This window comes from Rhinopithecus roxellana, chromosome 17 (assembly GCF_007565055.1).
Source record: "Rhinopithecus roxellana isolate Shanxi Qingling chromosome 17, ASM756505v1, whole genome shotgun sequence".
NCBI lineage: Eukaryota > Metazoa > Chordata > Mammalia > Primates > Cercopithecidae > Rhinopithecus > Rhinopithecus roxellana.
In genome coordinates this window covers 96,972,602-96,988,650 of record NC_044565.1, presented here as the reverse complement: position 1 = coordinate 96,988,650, position 16,049 = coordinate 96,972,602, and the positions used below count along the sequence as shown (strand labels likewise).

The 16,049-nt window shown below is 44.2% G+C and overlaps 1 protein-coding gene across 2 annotated transcripts in view; it reads right to left on the bottom strand.

The window, feature by feature from the left end:
* TGFBRAP1 (transforming growth factor beta receptor associated protein 1) overlaps positions 1-9,298 on the bottom strand; it is a 65,692-nt gene extending 56,394 nt beyond the window's left edge. The window contains exon 1 of one of the 2 annotated variants that reach the window (XM_030921488.1): positions 9,215-9,298. The gene's annotated coding sequence lies outside the window, so the exon portion shown is untranslated. The remainder of the gene's footprint in view (positions 1-9,214) is intronic. The other variant, XM_030921487.1, reaches the window with a different exon arrangement.
* Positions 9,299-16,049: the final 6,751 nt, after the last annotated feature.

Sequence of the window (16,049 nt, the reverse complement as noted above, 5' to 3'; positions counted from 1 at the left end):
CAAAAGGGATTTGAGCAAACACTACTCTCTAAACACGTTTCCAAAGGATTAACACAATGAGTCAGAAATAGTTACCATTAACTACAGCGGTAGGATCGAATTTACCAATGTAATAATCCCTAAAGGAAAACACACTGCCTCCTTCTCATCTGCTGAATGTCACTTGTCTGTAAGGAAAGTAGCAATGTCTGGGAGACAAGGGCAGCCTCAGAATGGGCCTTCAGAGGGAGGCACAGATTCCCACACACTGGACCTCCTCTGACTGGCTGATGGCAGGGATCCTGGCTTTAGGCATGAGTATCTTTCTTTCTTTGCCTCTTCCTGCAATTTACAGCTTTTGTATAAATACAATTCCTTATTTATTTATTTATTTATTTATTTATTTATTTATTTGAAATGGAGTCTCTCACTTTGTTGTCAAGTCTGGAGTGCAGTGGCACGGTCTTGGCTCACTGTAACCTCTGCTTCCCAGGTTCAAGTGATTCTCCTGTCTCAGCCTCCTGAGTAGCTGGGCGTACAGGCACCTGCCACCATGCCTGGCTAATTTTTTTGTATTTTTAGTAGAGATAAGGTTTCACCGTGTTGGCCAGGCTGGTCTCGAACTCCTGACCTCAGGTGATCTGCCCGCCTCAGCTTTCCAAAGTGCTGGGATTACAGGCATGAGCCACCATGCCCGGCCTACAATGACTTTTTAAAAGTTTCTATTTTGCCTATTTTAATATAGAACCTTTATAGGAAAAAAAAATGTTTCTCTGAGAAGCAGTTTCTCAATTAACTTGGATAAACATATCTACTAAGCCCATGAAGCCGCAGACAGATAGCAATGTCTGTCACAGGGGAAAATTGAACAGTGTCATGCTGCATAATGACATTTTCATTAACAACAGACAGCATCTACAACAGTGTTCCCATAAGGTTATAATGGAGCTGAACAATTCCTATCACCTAGTGACAGTCTAACTGTTGGAACATTGTGGCACAATGCATCACTTGCGGGTGTGGTGTTGCTGGTATACACAAACCTACTGCAGTGCCAGTCGTAGAAAAGTCTAGCACGTTCAATTACACACAGTATGTAGTACTTGATATAATGATAATAAATGACTATGTTACTGGTTTATGTATTTACTCCACTATCCTTTTTATCATTATTTTAGAGTGTACTCCTACTTATGCAGAACAAAATTAAGTTAATTGTAAAACAGAGTCCTTCAGGAGGACTCCAGAAGAAGGAATTGTTATCCTAGACGACACGTGTGTTACTGCTCCTGACGACCTTCCAGTGGGACAAGATGTGGAGGTGGATGACAGGGATATGGATGATCCTGACCCTGTGCAGGCCAAGGCTAATGTGTGTGTGTGTCTTCATTTTTAACCAAAAAGTTTAAAGTAAAAAAAACAAAAAAACAAAAAAACAAAAAAAAAACAGAAAAAAACTCATAGAATAAGGATATAAAGAAAATATTTTTGTACAGCTACACATGTTTTCAGCTACATGTTATTACAAAGAGTCAAAAACTTTAAAAAAAGTTTATAAAGTAAAAAAGTTACAGTAAGCTAAGGTTAATTTATTACTGAAGAGAAGTATTTTTAGAATAAATTTAGTGTAGCCTAAGCGTACAATATTTACAAAACCTATAGTACTGTACAGTAACGTTTTAGGCCTCCACTTTCACTTGCCATTTGCTCACTGACTCATCCAGAGAAACTTCCAGTCTTGCAAACTCCATTCGTGGTAAGTGCCCCATACAAGTGGACCCTTATTTTAGTCTTTTATATAGTATTTCTACTATCCCTTTTCTATGTTTAGATGTGTTCAGATACATACATACTTTTGCGTTACAAGATTCTCTTGTGCCTAGAGATCCAGTACAGTAGCATGCTATAAAGGTTTGTAGCCTAGGAGCAACAGGCCATACCCATATAGCTTAAGTGTATAATATACTGTACCATCCAGGTTTGGGTAAGTTCACTCTACGATGTTCACACGATGACAAAATTGCCCAGTGGGAGATTTCTCAGAACGTATCTTAGTCGTTCCCTGACGCATGACTGTATATCATATATTAGCTCTAAAAACCAAACCTATAAGTGAATTGACAAAAGTTGCCATAGATCCTAACAGCTTTTGAGACGGATGGGGGGCAGACAGAACTTGGCACACTTCGTACACACTTGGCACACACACACTCGTTCACAGCTCCCAGTCAACCAGTTAGGATGCTGCTGCCATATGATTAGGAAAGAAAGCTAAATCACCAACGACTCGGCCAAAAGCAAACCATGGTGGTGAGGAGGAAGGTGAAGAAAGGGGTGGTGTGCAACACAGTGGGACACCTTGCCTTATTCCCCACGTTTGTTGAGACCGGTCCTGAGCAGCTTAAGAGAGAAAGACTCAGAAGCATGCGTTGGAGGCTAGTTTTCTTGTGGTCCCAGTGATGGTGGCTCTTGTGATGCCTGGATAGGGAGGGAGAACCTGGAAAAGTCAGGTGGTGACTTCAGTCAAGGGGGCGGGGGTATGTGCTGACACCCACCTCTGGCTTTGTCAGCTTCCTAAAACAGAAACAGCGTGGGCAGCTGCCAAGAGGCCTGCTGCTCATCTCTGCGACCCCTTGGGACTCGGTGCAAACTCAGACCTTCCTATCCCCCTTTGGCACAGGCACCAACCCCATGCCCGTTTTTCCTCTCCTGGCCACCATATCGTGGGTATTGAGCAGGACAGGCAGATATGACTGGACACTTTTTTTGCAGGCAGCAGGGAGAGAAAGCTTGAAAACCTCTCTTTCCCATGCTGTGTTCCTGACTGAATGAAGAGCCAAATCACAGCCTCAAAATTCTATACTGGGTGAGAAAAGGCAAACCTTGCCAGCAATATTCTCCCACTGCAAGCTACCTTCAGATGCAGTGTTTGTGCTAAATGAATGAAATGAGATGTCAACAAAAGTCCCTATTAAAAAACAAACCACCAAACACCTCCAATTCCCATGGGGTGGGGGTTGATGGGCTCTCTGACAATCACTGAAGTCCCATCTGAAAAATGCATTTTGGTAGCTTTATGGGTTGACTTAAAGTCTTGAGATACTGATGTGGTTTTCTTAAACGTGTTGTTTCTAAAGATTGTGAAGGTGATTGTCAGAGAGCATCTCGAATCCACCATGGGAACTGGAGGGGTTTAGATAAATCCAAACAGAGGGATGGTCTACAAAATCTCTGACACCCTTTCAAGAGTGTTAAGGTCATGAAAAAAGAGGAAAGGCTGAGGTACTGTCACAGATTAGAAGCCAAGAATAAGTGACAATTAAATGCAAAGTGAGGAAACTGGATCAGAAAAAGGATCCTGGAACAGAAAAAAGACATTAAGCGGAAAAACGGGTGAAATTCAAATACTGTGTGCACTTTATAGTGTTTACTGGCACTACTTGATTCATTTTGATCATTATACTACAGCCATCCAAGATGTTAACTGAAAGAGGAAGCTGGGTAAAGGGTATTCGTGAATTCTGTGCTATTTTGCAACTCTTAGCTAAGCCCAAAATTACTTCAAAAGTTAAAATGAAAATGTAATCGTGGTATATTGGATAATTATCTCACCTTAGAGTGATCAAGAAAGAGAAAAGAGACCTGGGAATCTCCTTTTCTAGCAGGAAAGGAAACAGTCATAAGACTGTGAGTGTCAGTGACTAAAAAGGACAAACGTGAACCCATGTTTCACGTTTGTCCATCAGTCCAGCCCAGGACTCCCCTAGCACACTCTGGGCTACTGGAGCCTTTTTTATTGAGCCACTTTTGGAGGTGATTCTTCTCCAGCCTAGTGTCCCAGCTTAAAATTACAAGAGGAATAATATCCATAAATTAAAAGTTTTTTTTTCTTTCTTTCTGAAAATGAATTTCAAAGAGGAGAGTTTGGGAGTTTTGCTCATTTGGAGTATTTCCCCCGACAGAGGGGCTGAGATTGGGTTGGGGTGAATGTGAGCTGACTCCTGCTGTGTTCAGAATTGGATATACCGTGAGCTTTGGGAGAAGCAGTCCGATGGGGGGCTCTGAGGGTGGATACTCAGGCTGGGAAGGAGCACAGCCTCTCAGTCAGGATCAAGGCCCCAGAGCGAAACTGGACCACTCCAGCAGTGAACTGTGGTAAACGTGGGCATGCTGCATAGCAGACATTCCCGACATTAATCTGGGAAGTCTGAGCTCTGCTTGTTGCTTGGTCACTTCCTGATGATCTTAGGTCACTCACTAAGAGGCTCTGTCTGGGCCTGTGTTCTCCTCTATCAAACAGAAACCTGGACTGGGCTGTGTGCTTCCCCTATACTGTTCTTCAGCTACTTCTGGATGAAAAGGAAGGGACTGGAGGTCTTGAAAGGTGGAAGAGCCACGCTGGTAAGTAGAGAGCTGGGATTCCAACCCAGGTAGTCAGCTCCAAAGCACACATCCTTAATCAGATGCCACACTGTCTCCCAAGGCCAATACTGCCCCAAGCCTGGATGATGGGTGGCACCCATAGGCTGCAGCCCTGGCTGACGCCCTGATGCCCCCTCACGAGAGCCCAAAAACTGGCTTTGGTGGGATGTTGCACACTCGATATAGCATTATCCTTTCATTCTTACCTTGACGCTGAGAGGTGGACATTGTTACGGAGATAGCGATCTTACATGACTTGCTCAAGGTTACCTAGCTACAAGGCGATGAAACAGGGCTTTGACCCTAGTTTTTGTTCATGACTCCAAGGCCATATTCTTACTGATTGAGGGGAACAAGTATGATTTCAGATCCTCTCCTAGAATTCAGTTCTGAACAAAGCAATAGCTCTCAGCAGGAGGCCACTCTGGAACTTAGACTGGCACGCTGCCGCAGCTTCTCCTGAGGAGTCCTTGCTATTGTTTACTCACCGTGAATCTAGAAGAGGAATCCGGTGGCCCTATCTGCTTGCCGAAATTCAGACACAGAATAGTACGTTGACACACTTCTCTACTAACATAGTAATCTACCAAAACAGGATACAAGTTTATGTGACAGCAATTGCTTTTCCTGAGCTGCACCCCATGCTGGTCTCATGTTCTTCTCTAAGTCCCACAGCCATCTGTTGAATGACTCAATCTTGAAATTTGTCAGGCATCAACAATAAATGTACTGGCTTGTACAAAAGTCAACTTTTCCCCCTTTGAAAATGAAGACACTACTCGACAACCACTTTATGTTACCTTCTGCACTTATGCAACAGGGACAGCAAGACTAGTTATAGTGCAATGGACCTGTTCTGATAATCTGCAAGAGTATCTAAAAAAAGACGATTAAAAAAAAAGACAGCTAAGCTTTAATATCTAACTTGTCATCTTAATATTATCATGGCATATATTTAATATACATAACTATTCATAGTTGGTATCCTTTTTACTGGGCAATACTAATCAAAATTATTTAAATACATATAAAGATATATTTATATGCACACACATATATACACACTATATATATGGTATGTGTATACATACATATGCATAAGGGTGTGTGTGTGTGTATGTACACATTATATAAAATATACATCCTATAAGAGTACCATCAGCAGTTAGAATTAAAAGGGTTTAGGAAGAGAAGTGGGAGGTAGAAAAAGAGCAGAATAGAAATGTGGCATTTACTTCATAACATCTTCCTCAATTCTGAACCTTCAAACAGCCACAAAGAATTATCGAGTACTGGACAGGAGCAGTAGCTCACGCCTATAATCCCAGCACTTCGGGAGGCTGAGAAAGACGGATTGTTTGAGCTTAGGAGTTCAAAACTAGCCTGGGCAACATGCTGAAACTCTGTCTCTATAGAAGAATACAAAAATTAGCTGGGCATGGTGGCATGCACCTGTAGCCCCAACTACTTGGGAGGCTAAGGTGGAAGGATCACTCAAGCCTGGAAGGTGGAGGCTGCAGTGAGCCGAGAACATGCAACTGCACTCTAGCATGGGTGACTGTCTCAAAAAAAAAAAAAAAAAAAAAAAAAAAAAAAATTATTGAGTACCTACAGGACTTGGTAGTCCATAACATCTAGTCAGTTGTCATCTTTAAATACATGATTTTTTTCTTAAATCTTTAACTTTCTCAACAGCAGCTACTTGACTATCAAGAAAAGATATTGATTTCAAATCATCTACAAGATTTTATAATTCACTTTTCATGAGGCACTTAAAGTCATTTGGGGTGGCACCAAATTAAGTTGTTATTCTACATTCATTGAGTAGGTATGTATTTTTTTAAATAAAGAAAAACGAGTCAGGTTTGCTACAGAGATGAGTTGTAAAGTCTGAGCCAAATTATTCGACAGTATCCAAACACCTGGCCGCCACAAATGATGACTTTAATGTATTTCTAATGAGGGCTGGATTCAGACCAAGATGAAGACACTTAACCCATTAAGTAAAATTTCTTCAAGTTTTCTTAAAAGATCACAAATTTGTAATATTAGCATGAAGGAATAAGCCAAATAACTTCATTTTTTTTTTCCTAACAGAGATGTTAGCTGCAGACCCAGAAAATACAGCAAGTTTTTTGGCTGGGCGCAGTGGCTCAGGTCTGTAATCCCAGCACTTTGGGAGACCGAGACGGAGGATTGCTTGAGGCCAGGAGTTTGAGAACAGCCTGGGCAAATAGGGAGACCTCTATCTCTACGAAAAAATTTAAAAATTATCTGGGTGTGGTAGTGCAAGCCTGTGGTCCCAGCTACTTGAGAGGCTGGGGTGGGAGGATCTCTTGAGTCCGGGAGATCAAGACCAGTGAGCCATGGTCACACCACTGCACTCCAGCCTGGGTGACAGAGCAAGACCCTGTCCCAAAAACAGCAGCAAAAAAAAAACCACCCAGAAGACAACAACAAAAAGAAAATATAGCATTTTTATTTTTTTTATTTTTATTTATTTATTTTTTTGAGACAGAGTCTCACTCTGCTGCCCAGGCTGGAGTGCTGTGGCAGGATCTCAGCTCACTGCACGCTCCGCCTCCCTGGTTCACGCCATTCTCCTGCCTCAGCCTCCCGAGTAGCTGGGACTACAGGCGCCCGCCACCTCGCCCAGCTAGTTTTTTTTGTATTTTTTAGTAGAGACGGGGTTTCACCGTGTTAGCCAGGATGGTCTCGATCTCCTAACCTCGTGATCCGCCCGCCTCGGCCTCCCAAAGTGCTGGGATTACAGGCTTGAGCCACCGCGCCCGGCCAGCATTTTTAAAATAGTGAGCTCTATGCTTTTAAAACTCCTCAACTGGAGCTGCCTAAATGAAGAATGGGCCCTTTACAAATCCCCGTCGCTGGAGGGTTTAGGCTGAGGTTAGATTGGTCCTGGGATTCCTGCAGTGGTGAAAAAGCTCTGCCTCCAATGCTATGACAAGAGGACTGCCATGCACAATCATGAGTGGAGGAGAAAAGACAGAGTGAATGAAGGCTAAGAGTGGCATCTCACCTCTCACCAATTCAATAGTATAATGCAAACCTTGAAGTACACAGCAAATTGGAATTGAGAACCCACAAGTCTAACTCCAGAGTAAACCATTTGTTAGGTTAACAATTACTCAAAACATAAAACTACATATTTTCAGAGCTGAGGGAGACTTGGCTCTATACCTTCATTTGTATTTGTCAACAATAATTTATTGGGCACCTACTAAGTGCCAGACTCTGTGCCGGATCCTTTCCAGGCACAATTTCTTATTAGAATCCATGTGCCTTTTCTAATATTATCCCTATTTTGATGGAGGAACTTGAGACTCAGAATGTCCAGCAAATTGCCCACGGGTCACAGGAAATGGCAGAGGCAGGATTTGAACCCACACTCCACATTCATTACCACCACAGAGCACCCACTCCCATTTCATAGATGACCTTGGGCAGGCTAGTTATGGACAGGTTCCAGCAGATTCCAGCCAGTAGACTTTCCAGTACCCCAGGCAGCCTTTTGCTACACATCACAAAAGCAGCTGCAATGACTGTTGAGGCTGCTTGGCTGGCAGAAATGGAAGGAAAAAGAAAAGGAAGCAGCTGACCAAATGTTCCTTCCGACTGACCATGGAGCTGCGAGCTCTAAGTTGTCTGCCAGCTTCTGGCTGACCAACAGAGAGAAGCATGTCCACCATGAGAGAGGAGCAGCCACCACACAGCCCCTCTACACTTGTTCATCCTGACTCCAAGCAAGCCAACATACACAATGCAGTAGGATCTTCCCTGCACACCTTCTCAGTGCTTTAACTTGCCACCACAATCACACCCGCAGCTGCCTTTCTTCCTGATAGACAAGGTGCTTGCCCATGAGCACTTCATCAGTGATTAAACTCTGCTCAGACATGTTTTGACCACAGCTGCCCATGCAGCCCACGTGCAGTAAGACCTGCTGTGTGATCTGTGAGCCCCGATTTTTAGCAGCCAGGTAGGAGGCTTCCTGAGGGTCACTCAGCAGTCCTTGGGTAGAAGCCACGGCAGGTGCAAACAACTGGACAGCTTCCGTGTTTAAGGATATCAGCACTTAACACAGGGAGGCAGGCGGACTAACTTGCACCTGCGCCTCCAGAAGGCAATGGAAAGAAAACAATTTCACGGGGATGACAGCTTCCAGCCCTTGATCTGGTGCTAAAAACAGGGGCCAGGAAGTCCAGCACAGCCCTTTCCCCTGCTCCCCAACACAGCCCTGCCTACTCTCCAGTTCAGGACAATTCAGGCCGGAGTGTGACCCGAATTTGAGCTCTCAAATCCAAAGAGCTCCGAGAAACCTCAATCCCAGCGCCGAAACCCTTCCATACCTGGGATGGAGGTGCAAGTCCTTCCTGGCCCTTCTCCCCGGAAAACCCAAATCAAGGACGAGGTCTCTCAGGTCTTCCCTTGCCCTAAACACACACGCACTCCTCACACACAACATACACACTTGCTGACCCCACACCCGTGCACACCTCATACCACACACACATGAACACTTACTTGCTCACCCCAGCAGGCTAGCTGGGCCCCACAAGGGACACCTACCAAGTCGCACACCTGCACACCTGCCCCCAAGTGTATAGCCACTTGCTCTCCCATCCCCGCCTTCCAGCCCCCACTACACCTGCCCCAGCGCACACTCACGGGCTCGCCCTCCACCCCGCCCCGCCGCCTGCCCCCCACCCTCCTGCTCCCCGCTCTCCTGCCCCACGCGCCCCGCGCCCCGCGCCCCGCGCCCCACGCCCCACGCCCCACCGCGCTCCGCACTCACCGGCGCCGGCGCCCGCCGTCCCGCGCCGCCCCGCGGCCTGGGGCCCCGCCGCCCCGCTCCGGCCCGCGGCTCCTAGGCTGGCCCGACCCCGCAGCCGCCGCTTCCCGTCACGTGGGGCGGCCGCCAGGCGCTGGCGGAGGGCGGGAGCGCAGCCGTCCCCGCGCCGCCCGCCGGCCCGCGGTCCCTGCCGCCTGGCTGCGAGCACAGGCCGAGACTGGCCCTGCTCCGGGCCTCTTCGTCCCCCTCCGTGTACCGGGGCCACAACACGGCCCGCCTCGCGGGGCGGCCGGCGGGCGGAAGGTGTTCATTCGGGGGGCGCTGAGGCCGCCGGCCCCAGGCGAGAGCGCGGTCCGCGCCAGCTGTGCGAGCCGTGGGGCTGAGGTCTCTTCTCCGCCCCCGCCGTCGCGGGGAGCGTCAGGGAAGCTGGGCTTTGCCTAGCTCGCTTGCCACCCAGTTTCTGTCACCTACACAGGAGGAGGGCGCTCGGGAAACACCTGCTGAATGAATGAACGAATGAATGAATGAATCCTGGGAAATGCCTGGGCCCGTGGCCACCTGACCAGGCAGGCTGGAGGTTCGGACGTACAGCCAGTGCCCCACCAAGAGCCGAAGGCACTGTTGGGATGCGCAGTCCTTGCAGGAGGCCCGCAGCGCCCCAGGGCCCCAGGGACTGACTGGGACCCCTGACTGGCAGAGTCCACCTGCTTGATAACTTATTTGAGAAGGGAGGCCTGGGACTATCTTACTCTTTTTAGGAAAACCCAACTGTAGCTATTCCTTTGGTGGCCGCAGTGAAGAATTGTAGGTTACCATGAATCCATGAACCCCTCTTCAATATACAAAGTTCAATTTCATGATGAAAGAATTGGAAAGCTCCCTCCAGAGTTGTCAGTACTCAATTATTAGCATATAAAAAGTCAAATTTTCCCAGTGATTTTCAGACTTTAGAACCTGCTAGTGACCTGTGGCCTCAGCTTTCTTACAGCCACTCTGAGTATTGTAAAACAAAGGTATCATCCCAAGTCTGAAGGCAGATACCAGATTGTACTCCATGGTCTTCTGTTTCAAAGGGATTTAAAAAAGAAAAAGAAAAAGAAAGTGGCCAAAAAAACCCAACAATCTTCTGTGACTTGTCCTCCATCCCTACCCTAGTGTGACTCATGGCAACATAAACGCCCCATGCCCAGTGGAGCCTCAGCTCTGACCCAGTGGAACCAGTGTCACCGGCTCAGTCTCCAAGTAGGGGACTAGCTTCCCCGGAGTGTAAAGCTGTGGCCAGCAATTGAGCTTCAAGGGCAAGCAGCAGTGAATGGACCTTCAAGTCTAAGGTGGCCAACAGCTAGTGGAGCCAGGGATTGGGAGGGTACAAGAGCAAATCCAGTCTCCTCATTTTAGCCAGGCTCAAAGAGACTATGTGACTTGTCATCAACTAATCACTGGCTCAGGTGGGCCTAGAATTCACCCTTGTGCTTTAGCATTTTAGTCCTCTACCAGATCACATTACAGAGAGCTGCACAAGACTAGTTACAGAGGTGATATCTACTGACTGCCAAACAGTGACTTCAGAAACTGCTAGTGACTGAGCAATGAAGTAGACGCTACTAATTTACCATTTTACAAATGCATCGATTGAGGCAAAGAAAGGTGAATGACTTCCTGTGTTAATTCACTTAGGAAAACATAAATAAAAAAATTTTAAAAGGTGACTTGTCCCAAACCCCATGCTAGTAAGAAAAAGCAACGGTAAGAATCCAGAATTTAGCAACAGTGATTCTTTTTATATAGTTTTGAATGAACAGTTTATGAACAATCTTTGTGTTCTACTTTAGATGATCCAGGAGTGAAAATGTATAACAAGAAATAATTCAGACATATTTATTTTATGAAAGGATTTATCACAGGATTCTTATAATGGCAAGCTCCATATTATTCCATCTAGAAACATCTGTTCCTTCTGAAACTTGAGAAGTCTGTGTCACAAATGACAGGCACCTTCATGTAAATGCCTGTACCATAAATGTGCAAATATGTGCATAGGCCAAATTCCTTGTTTCTATTGGTTACATTTAAGAATATCAATCATATGGCTTTCAAAACAATTATTAACTTCACTTTTAATATTTATTAGATATTCCTTGGGCCCATACCAAGCGTTATTTTACAAAATGTGAAAAAGATGTGCTCCGATGAGAACAATTAATGAAGACTGAGTTGCATCGATATAACGGAATATTTCCATAGTTGCTGTCTACTCTCACAACTTAGTATTCTTATACTTACACATACTCTGTGCTCCTCGCTTTCTCACTGGGTATACACTTGGGAGGGCAAGGATTGTGTCTATGCTCTCTTCTGTATCTTTCTGCATGTAGAAAACACTCAACCAATTTTTTAAAAATTCTTGAAGCTCAATATTGAAATATTGACTAACTAGATTACTTTTTTTTTTTTTTTTTTTTTTTTTTTTTTTTGCCCAGGCTGGAGTGCAGTGGTACAATCTTCTCAGCTCACTGCAACCTCTACCTCCCGGGTTCAAGCAATTCTCCTGCCTCAGCCTCCAAAGTATCTGCTACTACAGGCACGCACCATCACGCAGGCCTAATTTTTGTATTTTTAGTAGAAACAGGGTTTTACCATATTGAACAGGCTAGTCTTGAACTCCTGACCTCAAGTGATCCACCCACCTCGGCTTCCCCAGGTGCTGGGATTACAGGAATGAGCAATCACATCCGGCCTAGATTAACTTTAAAAGAGGCTTTTAATACTAAGATTGCATTATTCTAATATATAAGCTCTTTAAGAGCACACATGTAGGATGGTTGGTGTCATTTTAGAAGATAAGCAAAGAAAGGTTACATTTTTTATTTTTTTTAAAGCAACAGCTTCCTATGTGCCATGTGTTGAGTTTTTACATGTAATAGCTCATTTAATCATATATACACACACATCCATATACTTGTAATCTAGCTTCATTAAAATAAACTTTTTTGAACTATTATTCAATCAACTGTTTCTTGAGCAGCTCCTGTGTGCCAGGTACTACACCAGAGGCTTCAGCGGATACTGAAATGAGGAAGACAATCTCTACCTTCAAGAGTTTAATGTGCAGTGGTTTATAAGGTAGAGTTGCTAGCCAGCAGTATCAACATCACCTCTGGACTTGTTAGAAATGCAAATTCTGGTGTCCCCATCCCAAACCTCCTAAATCAGAAACTCGGGTTAGGACCCACCAAACTATTTTTACAACCCCTCCAGAGGATTCTAACAGGCACACAATTTTGAGGACCACTGGATTAGTGTGATATGTGGAAGAAAAACCCACCTAACCAGATCATAAGGGAAAAAATAATGTGCTCTAGAAGTTTGTTGATAGTGGAGCTCATTTAGGAAGTATCTGAGGATGGGGAAAGGTTCATTCATCTGTATTCATTCAGCGTACACTTACTGTTCTTGTGCTGTGTGGCAGGCACTGAGAACCCAAAGATGAAAGGTAACATGAGATGAGTGCTGTCATCATCTGAATGTGTACCTCCAAAATTTGTATGTTGAAACCTAACGCTCAAGGTGATGGTATTTGGAAGTGGGGTCTTTAGGAGATAATTCTGTCACAAGTGTGGAACCTTCCTGAATTATTGCCCTTATAAAAGAAGCCTAAGAGAGCCTGTTGCCCCATCCACCATGTGAGGACACAGCGAGAAGGTGCCATTTATGATGAATGGGTCTTCACTACACCCAATCTGCCAGCACCTTGATCTTGGACTTCCCAGCCTCCAGAATTGAGAAATGGATTCTGTTGTTTATAAACTACTCAGTATATGGTATTTTGTTGTAACAACTTGAAATGACTAAGACAATGGATTTAAAAGCAAGCCAGTAGTTTAAATGCTCTAAATAGCTAACAACACAGGTGCAAAATGTGAAATATTGCTTAAATTGTTACCCTCACATTGAAGCTCCTTTATGATCGTATGTATATACTTTATATATACATATATATATATATATAAATTTTTTTTTTAGGAGTCTTGCTCTGTCCCCTAGACTGGAGTGCAGTGGTGCAATCTCAGTTCACTGCAACCTCTACCTGCTGGGTTCAAGCGATTCTCCTGCCTTAGCCTCCCAAGTAGCTGGGATTACAGGCACTCAAAACCATGCCCAGCTAACTTTTTTTTTTTTTTTTAGTGGAGATGGGGTTTTACCATGTTGGCCGGTCTGGTCTTAAACTCCTGACCTCAAGTGATCCACCCACCTCAGCCTCCCAAAGGGCTGGGATTACAAGCGTCAGCCACTGCGCCCAGTCTGCTCAAGTGTATTTTTGACACAATATTTTGATGAAATATTTATATTTATAGCATATCTTAGCTATTACATTATCAACAAGAATCAACACCAGAGTCCTCAGTATATATTTTGTTCATCATGCATTCATTCCACAAACATTTATTGAGCACCTACTAAGTACAAGCACTGTGCAGGCTAATGACTAAGTGAGGGACTTGAAGGAAATGTATGGACCCTGTCCCAGAGGAATGCACAATCTAGTGAGGTGACAATGCCAGGCATGGCAGTGTTTGTTGATTCCCCACAGCTTTGTTCTTATCAACTATAGTCACCAAATAAAAATGTGAATAAAACCTCAGGATCTTTGAGTGAAGCAAAAATCCTTAGAGTTAGCTTAAAATGTTGAGTGCCTTATGGTTACAGATGACAATGTAGCGGGAGTAACCTTAGACCTGCAAACTCAAATGTGTAACAAAGATAATTTTTTTTTTTTTGTAACTGAAACCTATTTATATTTGAAGCCTCCATTTACCTGTAGTGACAATAATCTTATCAAACGGGAGGCCCTCCTTTCTTTCAAGTTGAAACCTCCATTTATCTGCAGTGGGCCTCCTCCTTTCTTTCAGTTTGAAACCTCTATTTATCTGCAGTGACAATCTTATCAATGGGAGGCCCGCCCCTTTCTCCAGGGCTTTGTCAAGATTGGGGAGACTACTGAAGTGCCAAGATGCGAAGAGAGAGACCTTAGGTCCTTGTGTCACTGGTCCCCACAGAAGTTCTGAGATGTTCTTTGTCCACCGTAGTGTTTGGTTTTCAGTCTTTTGGTTTCAGGCTTGAGGGCTGGAGATGTCTGTGGCTTCAATTCTCATGTGGTATGGCAGAAATCTCTGTGTGGCGGCCCTTCTGCCTGGACATATTTGAAGCATCACCTCAGAACTTGTTAGAAATGCAAATTATAAGGCCTCCCCATCAACCTCCTAAATCAGAAAGTCAGCAGACTGCAAATTCTCCAATGCTCCATGCTACAAAGGTTCTGCCCAGGAAGGATTGGGCAGGCATCACCATTCTCTCCTTCCCTTGGAGGAGAGACAGGAAGTGAATCTCATTCTAGTCCCTCCTCTCTTAATCTCGATTTTTTTTCCTCAGCTGACAATCCTTCCATCTCAACAGTTCTGCTTCAGAGGCACCTAGAATAATATTAATAGAATTAGTTTTAAGCAAGGAAGTACTCTTAGTTTTAAACTGGGAAGTACTGGAGGAATAAAAAGACATCTTACCTGCCACAAAACATTTTTGCAGATGAAGTTTAAGGCTTCAGGTTAGGCGAAGGGCTCAGAACACCGCAGAGAGAAAAAGCACAGCAAGAACCTGTAACCACTTTTTCAGACTATTAAACTCAAGGTTCTTCCTTCTTACACCATCATCCTGCCACTTCTTTCCTTTGATGACAATCAATAGGATACAAGACGTCTCCAAGGAGAGCCCACAGAGGAGGCATTTTACACCCTTGAGCTCCAATCCTCACAACATTGCGAGATGGCTTGTAATTTCCATCTCAGAGGGGAGGAAGCTACAGCTAGAGAGTATAAGTCCTAGGTGAGCAAAGAAGCCAAGGTTATAATACAACTCTGAGCCACTCCAAAGCCTGCCCTTTCCTCTACACTGCCTTCTATGACCAATAACTTTGTAAAAACCAGCTGCCAGTTCTTCAACACTTACTCTATGTCAAGTATGTTTATAATCTCTATAATAATCTCCACTCCTTTGATCATCCTTCACAGAAGGTGCTAAGACAGCATTTTCCTGATGAGGGGACTGAAGCTGAGAAACTGAGTAACTCACCCAAGGTTTTGGTGCAACAGAGTAAACTTGAAATGAGGTCAGGTTTCTAGCCCCAGATTCTCCCAAGGTAGCTGCTTTTGATACTAAAACAATGTGCCTCCCAGTGAAGGAAATGGGGATAATACTAATCACACTTATTTCACTAATGTAATGAAAATCAAATAAGATTTGAGATGTGGAATACGATGATGTTAATACCATGATGCTAACACATTTAACTCCAATTTAAGACAGTCAGATGCCTGCCTCAGCTCAGATTTAAGACTGTTCAATTTTGGGCAAGTCTGATCAGCTTTCTTGGCACCAACCTGAAAGAACTTGACTGAGCAACTTTTAAGTTTCCTCCCAGCTCTGAAATTCAGTTTTTAGAGATAAAGTATTACATACATAAATGAATAAGACAAATTGGGAAACACTTCTCAGCTTTCTCTTTTTGAGGATCTCACTTCTAGTACTCTTTCAAGGTTTATCTTTTGGCATCCTCAGAGTTCTTCATATTTTTGTAGACAATGCAATAATTTCCAATAAAATGATACACCATAGAGGATGCATACAATAAATATTCAAAACATACCTGTAAGTTTTATTTTTTATTTATTTTTTCAGACATGGTCCCATTCTGTCGCCCAGGCTGAAGTGCAGTGTGGTAATCCTATCTAACTGCAGGCTGGAATTGCTGGGCGCCTGTGATCCTACCACCTCAACCTCCCGA